The following is a 14,021-nucleotide window of genomic DNA, read 5'->3' as shown; positions in this document are numbered from 1 at the left end:
TGACATGTTTGGAGAAAGCCTAATGGTGAAATATAATTGGGAGTTAAATCTCATGGTTTTTCTTTTTTTTTTCTGACAATAGCTCCGTTCATGACTCTGGACAAATCCCTTCCCATCTCTGCCTATGACATAATTTCTCTACCTCAAAATATTTTGGGCTCTGACACTCTAAGAATAGAAGGAAGGGCTGAATTCATGGAGAAACAACTTAAATCTGATATTTTTTATAGCATCCAGAGGAAATTTTGGAAGATATCTAGTATTCTAATAGGTACATGAATCTTTTATATGATGTTGGTGGCAGGGGCGATTGACTTAAAATGTTCTTGAAAAAACTGAGATCTATAACTTGGAAAGTAAATTGCTTTTGTGAGAACATTTCAGTTTGAAAAAGATAAGTCTGATAAGCATTCTGGGAAACCTGGAACTACCCAATCCTAGTTCCATATGAGGTAGGGTGAGGATGAGCCAGCAGCTGGCATGATGCCCTTATATCTTTCTGTAACAATGTTTTTGTGAAAGTGACCTGGGTTTTTGCCCAATCATGGTTCCTGAACTTCATCTAACCCCATGGCATCTGTATTTAAACCTCCAGGTCTGTGTGTCTTAGCTCTATGACCTAGGTCACGGGTTAGGAGCTCTCTCAGAACACCGAATGGCAGGAAGTAGCCATTTTAAAACATCAAGCCATCTTAAAAACATGTTTTTTTCAGTGATTATAATATAGACAAAAACAAGGTGTAAGGACTGAGACCTGGGGTACTATACAGTATAGATGTTGAGCAATTAGAATAAACCAACTAAAGCAAGAGAGTAAATTACACAAGAAGGAAGAGGAAGACTAAGTGGTGTCCTGGAAAAGAGTGTTCAGGGAGGAAGAAATATTAAACTTTGGGTCAAAAAGTATAAAGTGATGATGGTAAAGAGTGGGAGTGACTTCCAGGAAGATGGCGGCGGAGAAAAGCGGCATTTATGAGACTCGCTAACAATTGATCTCTATTACCACAAAATCAGCATCTCTCATAGCCAGAAAACACCATCAGCAAAGAAATAAAATCTTTAAATACAAGGGACCGAGAAAAAGACGGTGGAAGAACAACCAGACAACAACAACAAAAAAAAAAAACAGCCTATCTTCCCTCGTAGCACCAGGCTCCCGAGAGTAGGGGGACTCAGAACTGAGCTCAAAACCAGAGAGAAGATACACCGGCCTCACGGCCGAGGGCGTGGCAGCAGCACCATACTGCCTGCAGCAGTGGTGAGTTCACTGGACAGATCCAGATCAACACACTCAATAACCCACCAGGCTCCAGAGAGGAGGGGCGGACAACAAGCTGAGGTGAGCAGCTGCGGAAACAGCTGGGTGTAGTTCAGCAGTTTTTTCAGAGTAAGGAGCATCTAAAGCTGCCAGGGGCTGGGCTCAGCACACCCTGCAGGGACTCAGAACAGAGCTCAAAACCAGAGAAGAAACATGCCAGCCTCACGGCCAAGGGCATTGCAGTGGCACCATATTGCTAGCAGTGGCAGCAGCAAGTTCACCGAATCCACTATAGCTCCATCAGCACACTCAACAACCATGAGTCAAATTGTGGACCCTAGAGGAGAAATCCAAGTACTGCACCCCCAGGGACTTTCACAGATAGTCTCCCTAGGTTGGAGATTTTTGCAGTCTAAGCCAGTGGGGGAGTGGCAGTGGCAGAAATATCACACCATAGCCACAGCTTCCCATGGGAGAATGCCCAGACTGGCACCCCCATCATTTAAAGCAGCCTCGATTGACTCCCTGGGTCTTAGACTTTGTGATACAACCCAGTAAAGGAGAGTGATGACAGACTCGAAATCCAGAGCACCTTAAGTGAAGTCGTACTGACCCAGGGAAGAACCCAGAGAAGGTACAAACTTCCGAAATCATGGGAAAGAGGAACAATAATTGAGCAATGAATGCCCACAACCCCACAACATCAGAACCTGATAACACAGAAATTCAGAGATCTCTAGAAGATCAAATCAGGAAAATAACAGTAGAAATAATAGAGGATCTTCGAAAAGAATTCAGAGATAGTTTAAAAAAGATAAAGGATGCAATTAATGAAGTTAAGGCCTCAATTCAAAGTATAAACAACCGATTAGACCACATGGAGAATAGACTCTTGCTCCTAGAAGATGATCACTAATGATTTTTGTCTAATGTAAAAAAAAATTGACATCAGGAATTTGTCATTGAAGAAATATGGGCCCATTTTAAGAGAGCTAACCTAAGAATAATTGGAATAGAGGAGGGAAAAGAAGGTGAAACCAAAGGGATCAATAATCTCTTCAAAGAAGTAATAGCAGAAAATGTTCAAAACATAGAGCATGAGGTCAATACACAGGTCCAGGAATCTTATAGAACTCCCTTTAGACAGTTTCAGAGAAGAGGATCCCTATGCTACATAATTGTCAAAATGACTAATGTGGAAGCCAAGCAGAGAATCTTAAATGCAACAAAAACAAAAGTCCAAGTGACATTCAGAGGCAAACCAATTAGAATCAGTCCAGACTTTCCAAATCAAGTCATGAAAGCCAGAAGGGCATGGAGTAACATATTCCAAACTCTGAAAGAAAACAACTTCCAGGCAAAAAATTTTCTACCCAGAAAAACTATCTATCAAATTAGATGGGGAAATAAAAAGCATCCATGACAAAAAGAAACCGAAGGAATTTATGTTTTCAAAACAAACATTAGAGAAAATACTCAAGGAGATAAACTACAAAGAAGAAATAGGTAATACATGCCAGAATGAAAGAAACAAGATTTCCCACCCAGCAGACAACTAAGCAAAGAAGAATAAACAGTATCTCAAACAGAAATAAAATCTTAACATGTTAGGAATTAAAAATTATCTCTAAAATCACACTGAATGTAAATGGCCTCAACTCCCCAATAAAAAGACACAAAGTGGCAAAATGGAATAAAAACCAGAATCCATCCATCTGCTGCTTATAAGAAACACACATTACAAGTAAAGATAGGAACAAACTCAAGGTAAAGGACTGGAGCAAGGTAATCTGTGCTAATGGAACTCGAAGACAAGCAGGAGTAGCAACTATGATATCAGACAAGTTGGACTTCAAACCCAAATTTATTAGAAGAAACAAAGAAGATCATATTTTACTGTAAAAGGAATAATCCAGCAAGAGGAAATAACAGTAATCAACATCTATGCCCCAAACATAGGTGCAGTTACTTCCATAAATCAAACTCTTTGTGACATGAAGTCACACATAAATCCCAATACAATAATACTGGGAGATTGCAACACACCTCTCACAACACTAGACTGATCTTCCAGACAAAGGGTCTGTAAAGATGCCTCAGAACTAAAGAACACCATTAACCAAATGGACCTGTTGGACACATATAGAATATTTCACCCAACTACAGCAGAGTTTACATTTTTCTCAGCTGCTCACGGAACATTCTCCAAAATAAATCACATCCTGGGACACAAAATGAGCAATAGAAAATTTAAAAAATGCTACATACTTCCCCGTGTCATTTCAAACCATAATGGAATGAAACTAGAAATCAACTATAAGAAGACCCAGAGAAACAACATAAACATGTGGAGACTGAACACCACACTTCTGAATGAAGAATGGGTCATAGAAGATGTAAGAGGTGAGATCAAGAAATTTCTAGAAACAAATGAAAATAAAGATATAACATATTAAAACCTCTGGGACACTTTGAAGGCAATATCAAGAGGAAAAATTATAGCACTGAGTGCTCACATAAGAAAAACAGAAAATCTTCAAATAAATAACCTAATGACACACCTCAAAGCCCTTGAAAAGCAGAAATAATTGAACCCCAAAGCCGGTAGAAGACAGGAAATTATTAAAATTAGAGCAGAAATTAACAAAATAGAGAATAAAAAATAGTACAGAAAATCAACAAAACCAAAAGCTGGTTTCTTGAAAAAATTAACAAGATAGATAAACCACTAGCCAACCTTACTAAAAAAAGAGAGAGAATCAACCCAAATTATAAGGATAAGAGATGAAAAAAGAGAAATTACTACTTACAGTGTAGAAATCCAGAGGATTATCAGAAAATACTTTGAGAAACTATACTCCAAAAAAATGGAAAATCTGGAGGAAATCAACAGCTTTCTAGATAAATACAACCTTCCTAAACTGAGTCAAGAAGATATAGAACACTTAAACCAACCAATAACAATCAAAGAGATGGAAACAGCAATAAAGAGCTTATCATCAAAGAAAAGCCCAGGACCAGATGGTTTCCCAAGTGAATTCTATAAAACCATTATAGAAGAGCTAACCCCAATACTACTCAAACTATTTTACAAAATAGAAAAAACCAGGTCTCTCCCAAATACATTCTATGAAGCCAACATCACATTAATACCCAAACTGAATAAAGACAGTTCAAGGAAGGAAAACTACAGGCCTATATCTCTGATGAACTTGGATGCAAAACTATTAAACAAAATACTAGCAACACGCATTCAAAACCACATCAAGAAAATCATACACCATGACCAGGTAGGGTTCATCCCAGAGATGCAAGGCTGGTTCAACATACGAAAATCAATCCATGTAATTCACCATATAAACAGAATCAAAGACAAAAATCACATGATCATTTCAATAGACACTGAAAAAGCATTTGATAAAATTCAACATCCATTTATGATAAAAACACTGCAGAAAATTGGAATAGAAAGAACATATCTCAACATTATTAAGGCAATCTACAATAAGCCCACCGCCAACATTATAAAAAACTTCAAGAATTCCCCCTAAAATCAGGAAGAAGACAAAGATGTCCATTATCATCACTTCTCTTCAATATAGTACTAAAGACTCTAGCCAGAGCAATAAGGCAAGAAAAGGAAATCAAAAGAGTACAAATAGGAAAAAAAGAACTCAAACTTTCACTATTTGCAGATGATATAATACTATATTTAGAAAACCCAACAAACTCAACCAAAAGGCTTGTAGAACTAATAAACAAATTCAGCAAAGTATTTGGATACAAGAATCAATCATAAAAAATCAGAAGATTTCCTGTACACCAATCATAAATCCACTGAAAAAGAAATTCAGAAAACACTTCCACTCAGAATCTCCCACAAAAAAATAAAATACTTAGGAATAAATTTGACCAATGAGATAAAATATGTCTACAAAGAAAATTATAAAACAATGAAAAAAGAAATCAAAGAAGATCTTAGAAGATGGAAGAATCTTCCATGTTCATGGACTGGCAGAATAAATATCATTAAAGTGGCCATCCTTCCAAAAGTGATCTACAGATTTAACGCAATGCCCATTAAATTACCAATATCATTCCTCACAGACATAGAAAAATCAGTCCTTAAATTTATGTGGAATAACAAAAAGCCCAGAATAGCCAAGGTAGTTCTTAGCAACAGAAACCATGCAGGAGGAATCACAATACCTGACTTTAAACTATACTACAAGGCCATTGTAATATAAACAGCATGGTACTGGCAAAAAAAAAAAAAAAACCCAGATACATAGACCAAGGGAGTAGAATAGAAGACCCAGAAACAAGTCCACACACTTTCAGCCAATTGATTTTTGGCAAAGGGGCCAAAAATATACACTGAAAAAAAGAGAGCCTGTTCAACAAATGGTGTTGGCAAAACTGGTTAACCATATGCAGAAAAATGGAAATTAATCCCACTTTCTCACCCTATACAAAAGTCAATTCAAGATGGATCAAAGACTTGGAAACTACACCAGAGACCTTGAAGCTCCTGGAAGAGGGCCTAGGTCCAACACTGCAACACATAGGCACAGATTAAAAACTCTCTCAAGAAGACCCCAAAGGCACACCAAATAAAAAGGCAAATCAATACATTGGATTGCATGAAACTGAAGAGCTTCTGTTCAGCAAAGGAAACTGTGAAGAACTGCAATCGAGAGCCAACAGAATGGGAGAAGATTTTTGCCACCTACACCACCGATAGAGGACTCTCGAATATACAGAGAACTCAGGAAACTCAACACTAAGAAAACAAAACATCCAATAACAAAATGGGCAAAAGAACTAAATAGTCACTTCACAAAAGAAGAAATTCAAATGGCCAATAAATGCATAAAAAAATCCTCAACATCACTGGCAATCAGAGAGATGCAAATCAAAACTACCCTGAGATTCCACCTAACTCCAACTAGAATGGTAATCATTCAAAACACAAACAACAACAGATGCTGGCGAGGATGTGGAGAAGTGGGAACTCTAAGACATTGTTGGTGGGATTGCAAATTAGTGCAACCACTTTGCAAAACAGTATGAAGACTCCTCAGAAGAATGCGAACAAATCTACCATTTGATCCAGCAATAACACTTCTGGGTATCTACCCAAAAGATAGGAAACCAAACTACCAAACTAATGCATGTATACCTATGTTTATAGCTGCACAATTCACCATAGCCAAACTATGGAACCAGCCAAGATGTCCATCAACAGAGGAATGGATTACAAAACTGTGGGATATGTACACACTGGAATTTTACTCAGCCATTAAAAAAAATCAATTACATCATTTTCAGGGAAATAGATGGAACTGAAGGGCATTATGCTAAGTGAGATTAGTCAGTCACAAAAAATAAGAAATAAGAAGCTTTCCCTAATTGTGAGAGTTAGGGAGAAATGGGTCATAGGAGGAACTCTAGATGAAAAAGGAAATCCTATAGGGGAGCAAACAAGGCAACCTAAAGGAGGAGAAAGGAGGGGGAAGAGGAAAATCTCTAAAACACACAATGTACTTAAAGATATCGAAGTCAACCACTAAGTCAAGGAAGGGAAAGAGGGACGGGGAGGGAATGGGGTGGAAATTGGATAGGGGTTAAATCAGTGATTTGTACATGTATGTGCACACCAGTTTTTACCCCAATATGATGTATTAATACAATGCACCAATAAAAAAATTTTTAAAAAAGATTGGGAGTAATATGAGAAAAGAGTGTTTTCAAACCTGTTAGGTATCTAAGTATTACCCTTTTATATTGTTTAGAGTTAATATCTATTAGCTATGCATGCCACTGCTAATATTTGGCAAATAATTTTCATTTGTAAAAATAAAACTGGTGTTTCTTAAGCCTTCTGAATCATCTTCTTATACTGTCAGAGACTCTTTTGACATTTGGATAAAATCTATGGTCCTACCACCTTGAAAAATGTTGATTCACAAAAATGTATGCATACAGGTAGGTTTGCCATAAATGTTTAAACTGTTAAACATTTTTATTTAATGGACAAGAGTATTAGAGGCCTTGTTAGTCATCAGATTTAAGGTCATCTAAGTTTGGCTTGCAAGGGGCACAAACTGTCCACCCAAGTAGACATTTCTGCACACAGACAAAGCTTCAGGGACCAAATGAGACTGATAAGCAAACACCCTTGACAACTTCCTCATGTCCCATAATTTTATTATTTCATTCTCTGACTCATCCATGACTACTTTGATGTCTTTTTCCTGACTCTCTCCATGACTCCTTTGTTCTCTTCTGTGATTACAATATTTTAGTTAAAACTCTCATTAAAAGCAAGATGGAAGGAGAAATAGGAGAGATATCTCTCCTACCCAGTCTCCTCAGGTGCCCTCTTTCTTTAATAATAATAATATTCTCTAAAAATCATTATGACAAGCTTGATGTGATGGTGCACACTTGTAATCCTAGTACTTGGGAGGCTAAAACAGGAGGGTTGCAGCTTTATAGTCAGCCTTGGCTACTTATTGAGGCCCTCTGAAACTTCATGAGACCCTTTTTAAGGATCAAGAATTTAAAAAATAGGGCTGAGGGTATAGCTTGGAGTTAGAATGCCCCAGGGTTCAATCCCCAGTGCCACAAAAAATCATTATGACTCCATCATCATTCATGTAAGAGACTTCTAATCAATCGATCAACATCAACACCCTCTGCTATGCAAGAGGATAACAACAAAATTATTGCATATAACTAAAGAATGTGTTCATAGAAGGTGGAGTGAGCGATGGATGAAGCAAGGGTTTTGTTTGTTACAGAAACAAAGAAAAGACAAAGAGGCACATACAGATACTGAATGTTGAAAGGATTCTCTGGTCCAAGAATTTTGGTTTTACTTGTAAATCTATTCTAATTTTGTTCATAAGAGCTTCAGAAATATTTTATAAATTCATCAAATGTCCATAGCTCTGATTCTATATTCAATGGACAAAATTATTGCTAGAGCATCCATTTGACATCCCAAAGAATTATGCCCAGAGGCCTTTAGAAATCCCCAAATTACAGGAGAGTATTAACTGAGGAATAACTGCATAGTAGATCCCTGGTATCACTCAATACTGTGGGATATGGGCCAATAATCTAGTTATGCCACCTACATTATTCCAATTTCTGTCCTCCACTTTTTTATGACTCAACTTCATCCTCATCACTACTCTGTAATATAAAATTTAATATCCCTGTTATGCAATTTGCTCCTCCTTCAGCTGTGAGCATTTACAGAGCGCTTTCATATCTTTTGATCTCAATTCAACTTCATAACAGCCTTCAAAGCAGTATAAATATTATGACTTATTCTTTGTGTAGGCCTTTCAGTCTGCAATGCTGATCACAAAGCAACAGCTTCATCACATGTAGCCCTATGTGTTCCTGCTGTTGTTTGTGCCTAAGCACAGAGAAAGACAGGTATCCCATTTAAAGCCATTTTCTAACACCCAAGAGTGTAAATTAAGGCCAAAAGTCTGTTCAGAAACTTTCAGGCAATTACAAACAGAAGTGCCTTAGGAATCATTGTGTAGTGATTTTTAGCTCAGATTTTATATCAAATCCTAATAAGGATGATGTAAAGAGTGTGAACAGGTAAGTTCCCAATCTCCACCCTACTGTAATCAGAGTCCAGTCCTTCCATCTAAAGGACTTAATCTATGTTTGGTTCTTGAGCACATCCAGGCAAAAGGCATCCAGACAAAACTAGCAAAAGGAACTCAGCTCCAACAATATCCAGCCTGGACAACACTATCTCAGACCCAGAAATAAGGATTTTCTAAAAAAACAAGGGCCCAGCAGCCAGGGAAGCCTTTTTGTTCTTGCAGCTTTCTGTTCCTGAGACTTCTTTATTCCAAAGAGAGAAAATAAAATGATCCCATAGGAAAACACATTCTACAACCTTGTTCAGCATAAGAGGGAACAAATAAAATGCAAATGCTCTGAAAATTTAGCCCCTGTTGAAATCATACACACAAATGCAGGATTTATGTGCACAACTTAAACTGGGTGAATGCCTACTAAAACCAAATATTTATACAGGACCAAGAGTCCTAAAATAATAGCCAATTTGTCCAAGATGCAATTGAAAATAATTCATCATAAAAAGTCATGAAAAACACAATTTTTCAGTCTCATACATTTGAGTCAAATTATTTCTATCACATGTAGAAGCTAGAGATAAAATAAGAAACAAAATATGCTTTACATAATTGAGGAAAATGATCAGTAAAATAGTGGAAAGGGCTTGGGGGATGGTAAAGACAGGGAAAAGGAAGAACTAACGAATGATACAGTTCAAATTATAATATGCTCATATAATAAAGTATTACTAGCAATAACAGTATTATGTACAGGGAGGGTGGGCAATAGGGTGGAACCTATAGGGAAATATAGAGATCTGTGTGCATGTTGGTAAGTCTTTGAACCTCATTATGGTGTATAATTATAATGCATCAATAAAAGTATTTTTAAAAAGTACACAATATGAATGAGAAAATATAACAAACTGATGCAAAAAAGAGCAAAGTTTGAAAGTGGGGAAGAGGAGATACGTGGAAGGAAACAGACCAAATAATATTACATGAATATATGAATGGATCATTAATGAATCTCACTTTCATGCACAATTACAATTAGCCAATAAAATTAATTAAAAATAAAGGAATGGTTCAATGTAGAATTACAAATTCTCTTGAAATTATGAAAATATAAAAATCTCAATACAGAAATAGGAAATAGGAAATAACTAATAAAATGATAGAATGTGCTCAAGAAACAAACATAGATTAAATAACAAAAAACCCGAGCCAATAACAGAATTTAAAAGCTTGCTTAAGTTGGCTTAATAATAGGAGTGAGATGGCAAAGAATGAAATTGGTGAGCCTGAGGAAAGATCAACTGATGATACTAATCTTTTTTTGGGGGGAATGGGGTGCTGCAGATTGAACCCAGAGGAATTCTCTCTCTAGGCTACACCCGTCCCTATTTTTTGTTTGTTTTGAAACAGGGTCTTGCTGGGTTGATGAGAGTTTCACTCACTACTTACTGAAGCTTTCCTTGAACTTCTTTTTTTTTTTTTGCTGGAGAACTTACTTGTATTCTTGCAGTCTTATACTAGGAAGTCAATATTTAATAATTCATTGTTCACAACTGATTTATAGAAAATTTTAATCCTAAAATTCTACATTAATATCCTATGACTCCAAGTTTTACCACTCTCCTTCAAGTCTGAAAAAAATGATTAGATTAGTTTACTAAGTTTAACAGACAGCACAATCCCACTGACACTCACATGAGAATTAAGAATAGCCAGTATCAAACTGGCCTGAAACCTGATTGTGTTCCTTGTTCAGGTTACCTGCATTAAATTTAAAAGACACAAAATTAAACTAGGGTGTGTATGTCTTATAAAAAAACAAGCTTTTCAATGCAGATTAAAAATTTAACATTAAAATTTTTACCAAATTTTAACATTATGACATTTTATCCAATTATACTTTCAAAATACTTGGTTAATTGTGAATTACAAATAATGTCATGTAGTATTTTTTGTTTTCCCAGCATTTTAAAATGATTACAAAATTAATATAACTTTTAAAAATGTTAAATAATGCTATACATATTGTACTTTTCTGGTAGGCTGGGCTAGTATCTTCCATGACAAGATACCAAAACTACTGAATAAAATTCATTTTAAAATCAATACGTACTTGATTAATTTCCCTGAAATCATCAACATCATTATCAAAATCTTCCTAGATTTTGTAAGATTTGATTCCTTAAATATAGTTTTAATGCTTAACTTAAAAAAGCTCCTCATATATTGACTTGTTATGTCCTTTCTTGGTCCCTCAATGACCAAAACAAATTTAAAACAAATTACATTTCTTATTTCCTGGCTTAATAAAAAGGTACAATTTCTATTACCCAAATTAAGAAATAATATAATCAAATGACATTAAACTTGAAATTTATATGTGTGTCTGTCTGTTGGTCCCCATAGAACCTTCCCAAACCTTTATACTGGAAAGATTTAATCAATTATGTATGAGAATCAATTTTGGTAAAGAAAAACTTATTTTGCAAAAATAAAATCACTTCCCAATAGGCTTGACAGAAACAAGCTATTCATTTTCAATTGTGTTCCACTGAAGACATTACTGAACTCTGTCCAATGGTTTATTTCCAAGTGGTCCACTATGGAATTCTTCTGAATGTTTTTAAGATTGGCTGTAGCTAGAGTTCTGACTTCCATTTGGACCCTGCTCTCCTTCACTGTTTGGTGGTGGTTTTGGTTTAGGCATTTTACTAAGAATAGTGGCCATCTCTTTTCTCTCATCAAAATTCTTCCACTGTTCATATAGTTTCAAAATAACCCTGATTATTTCCAAAATCTTCTCTATATCCACAGAAAGCTCAGCAAACCATTGTCTGGCATCTTTCTGTTGTACAACACAGGCTACATGAAGGCAAGCTAAAGCTGTGATGAAAGGAGGATACAGCAGGCAAAGATCTGTTCTGTAGGTATCATTCACTATCCTCCATGCAAAGGGAAACAACCTGTCTTCTTGGCCCATGTCCTGCACATACTGGAGCAAAGGACTATAAGGATGATACACTATCAAGCAACAATCCATTAGTTCTAAAAGGTAGAATTCACATTCTAATATATGATTCATCCTATAAGGAAATTCCTTTGGAAAGGCATATGAAAATCTAGTTTTTAATACGGAAGTAGCAGCAGAAATCAATCTTGTATTTGAGACTACTCCAAATTCATCTACTTTGGATGCCAAAAACACACATGTAGGAGCCATTAATACTGGATCTATACTTTTCAGAGAATACCATTTGTAAGAAATATCTGTAATTTCCAATATTCTTCTTCTGAGAGAAACTTTAAGTCCTTTTGGTGTGCTTTCAACAGATCTTGTTTATCCAAAATCCAGTGCAAATAGTGGGAGCTCTGCCAAAAGTTCCCTGCCATGGAACACAGCTTGCCCTGATTAAAAAAAAAAAAAAAAAAAAAAAAAAAAAAAAAAAAAAAAAAAAAGCACCAGCAGGCAGAGCAGCCCGCGGAGCGACCATAGACCTAGCAGGTCCGGTAACGGAGCTGCTGGATAGGATCCGCTCCGTTCTGCTCCGCAGCGGCGCCGGCCTTCCTTGAACTTCTGATCCTACTGTCTTGCCTCCCAATTACTAGGATAACAGTCAAGAACCATCACACCTGGCTGATGATACTAATCTTAATAAGAAAGAGAAACTAGACTAAAAACTAAGAGTCTCAAGGACCTGTGAAACAATAATAAAAGGTACAACATTTTTAATTGTTGAAATCTTAAAAGAGAAGAAAAAGAGAGTGACACTAAAAAGATATTAGAAAAAAATAATGTAGAATTCAGCAATGAAGTGATCAGTTTCTAAACTTTCTTTCTTAGTTTTATTTTATTTTATTTTATATTTTGGTACCGAGGATTGAACCCAGGAGCATATTACCTCCAAGCCACACCCCCATCCCTATTTCAATTTTTATTTGTAAACAGGGTCTTTATAATTTGCCTAGACTGTAATTAAACATGCAATCCTCCTATCCCAGCTTCCTAAGTACTAGAATTATAGACATACAGCACACTGCTCAACTTTTCTTTGATAGGAGACTTTCTTACTTCTTCATTCTTGTTGTGCTTTATTCATGTGTTCAGATTTTCAATTTCTTCTTGCTTGAATTTTGGTAGAATATATATGTCCAAGGATGTGTTTCTAATAGGCTAATTTGTTGGCATATAATTGTTTATAGTAGTTTGCTATGATTACCTCACCATAGTTAAATGGATAATATCAAAAAAGAAAAAAAATAATGGCTGATGGAGATACAGGTTAATTAATTAAGGTAAACTATTATTTGCTATTGGTAGGAACATAAATAAGTATGTCCATTATGGAAGACAATATGGAGAATCTTCAGAAAACAAAAAATGGAAGCACCATATTATCTGATAATCCCATTACTAAGTATATGTTCAAAGAAAATTAGATCAGTATGTCAAAGAGGCATATGTACTCTATGCAGCACTTCACAATGACAAGAGATGGGAACAACCTAAGATTCTATCAATAGATAAATAAATAAAGAGAAAATAAAATGTGATTATATATTATACACTAATATATACATTATATATGTCTGTATATATATACACACACACACATATTTAGGAAAAGTTGAACAATGAATACAATGTTATATTTAGATAGGAATAAGTTCTAGTACTTTGTTGCATGGTAAAATAACTGCAGCTAACAATAATATACTGTACATTTTGAATAGCTGGAAGATGATTTGGAATGCTCTCACAATGAAGAAATGACTAGAAGTGTAAAGTGATGGATATGGTAGTAATAGCCATGACAAAGTATATATAACATCATATTGTATTCCAGAAATGTGTACGATTATTGTGTCCATAAAAACAAACCAAAATAATGGCTCAAAACTTCCCAAATTTAATTAGAGATACAAACCTTTTGATGAAAAGATGATAATATAACTCAAATATTATTCCCCAAGATATTCATGACAAAAATAAATTTATGAAAACCATACAGAAAGACAAAAATTTTTACATTATCCAGAGAGAAATTAGGATAAGTCCTCTGAAAGCAGTAGATTCAGTTGTGTGTGGTGGCACACATCTGTATTCCCAGTACTTGAGGAGCTTAAAGAAGAGG

At 35.7% G+C, this 14,021-nt stretch overlaps 1 pseudogene across 1 annotated transcript; it reads right to left on the bottom strand.

Annotated features, from left to right (window-relative positions):
* Window positions 1–11,512: 11,512 nt before the first annotated feature.
* On the bottom strand, window positions 11,513–12,279 carry LOC308279266 (cyclin-C-like; annotated as a pseudogene). Its single transcript has one exon. The product of its transcript is annotated as a cyclin-C-like (transcript).
* Window positions 12,280–14,021: the final 1,742 nt, after the last annotated feature.

The sequence above is a fragment of the Muscardinus avellanarius genome, assembly GCF_963383645.1.
Source record: "Muscardinus avellanarius genome assembly, chromosome: X".
In the NCBI taxonomy this organism is placed as follows: Eukaryota; Metazoa; Chordata; class Mammalia; order Rodentia; family Gliridae; genus Muscardinus; species Muscardinus avellanarius.
This window is presented reverse-complemented; position numbering and strand designations above follow the sequence as displayed.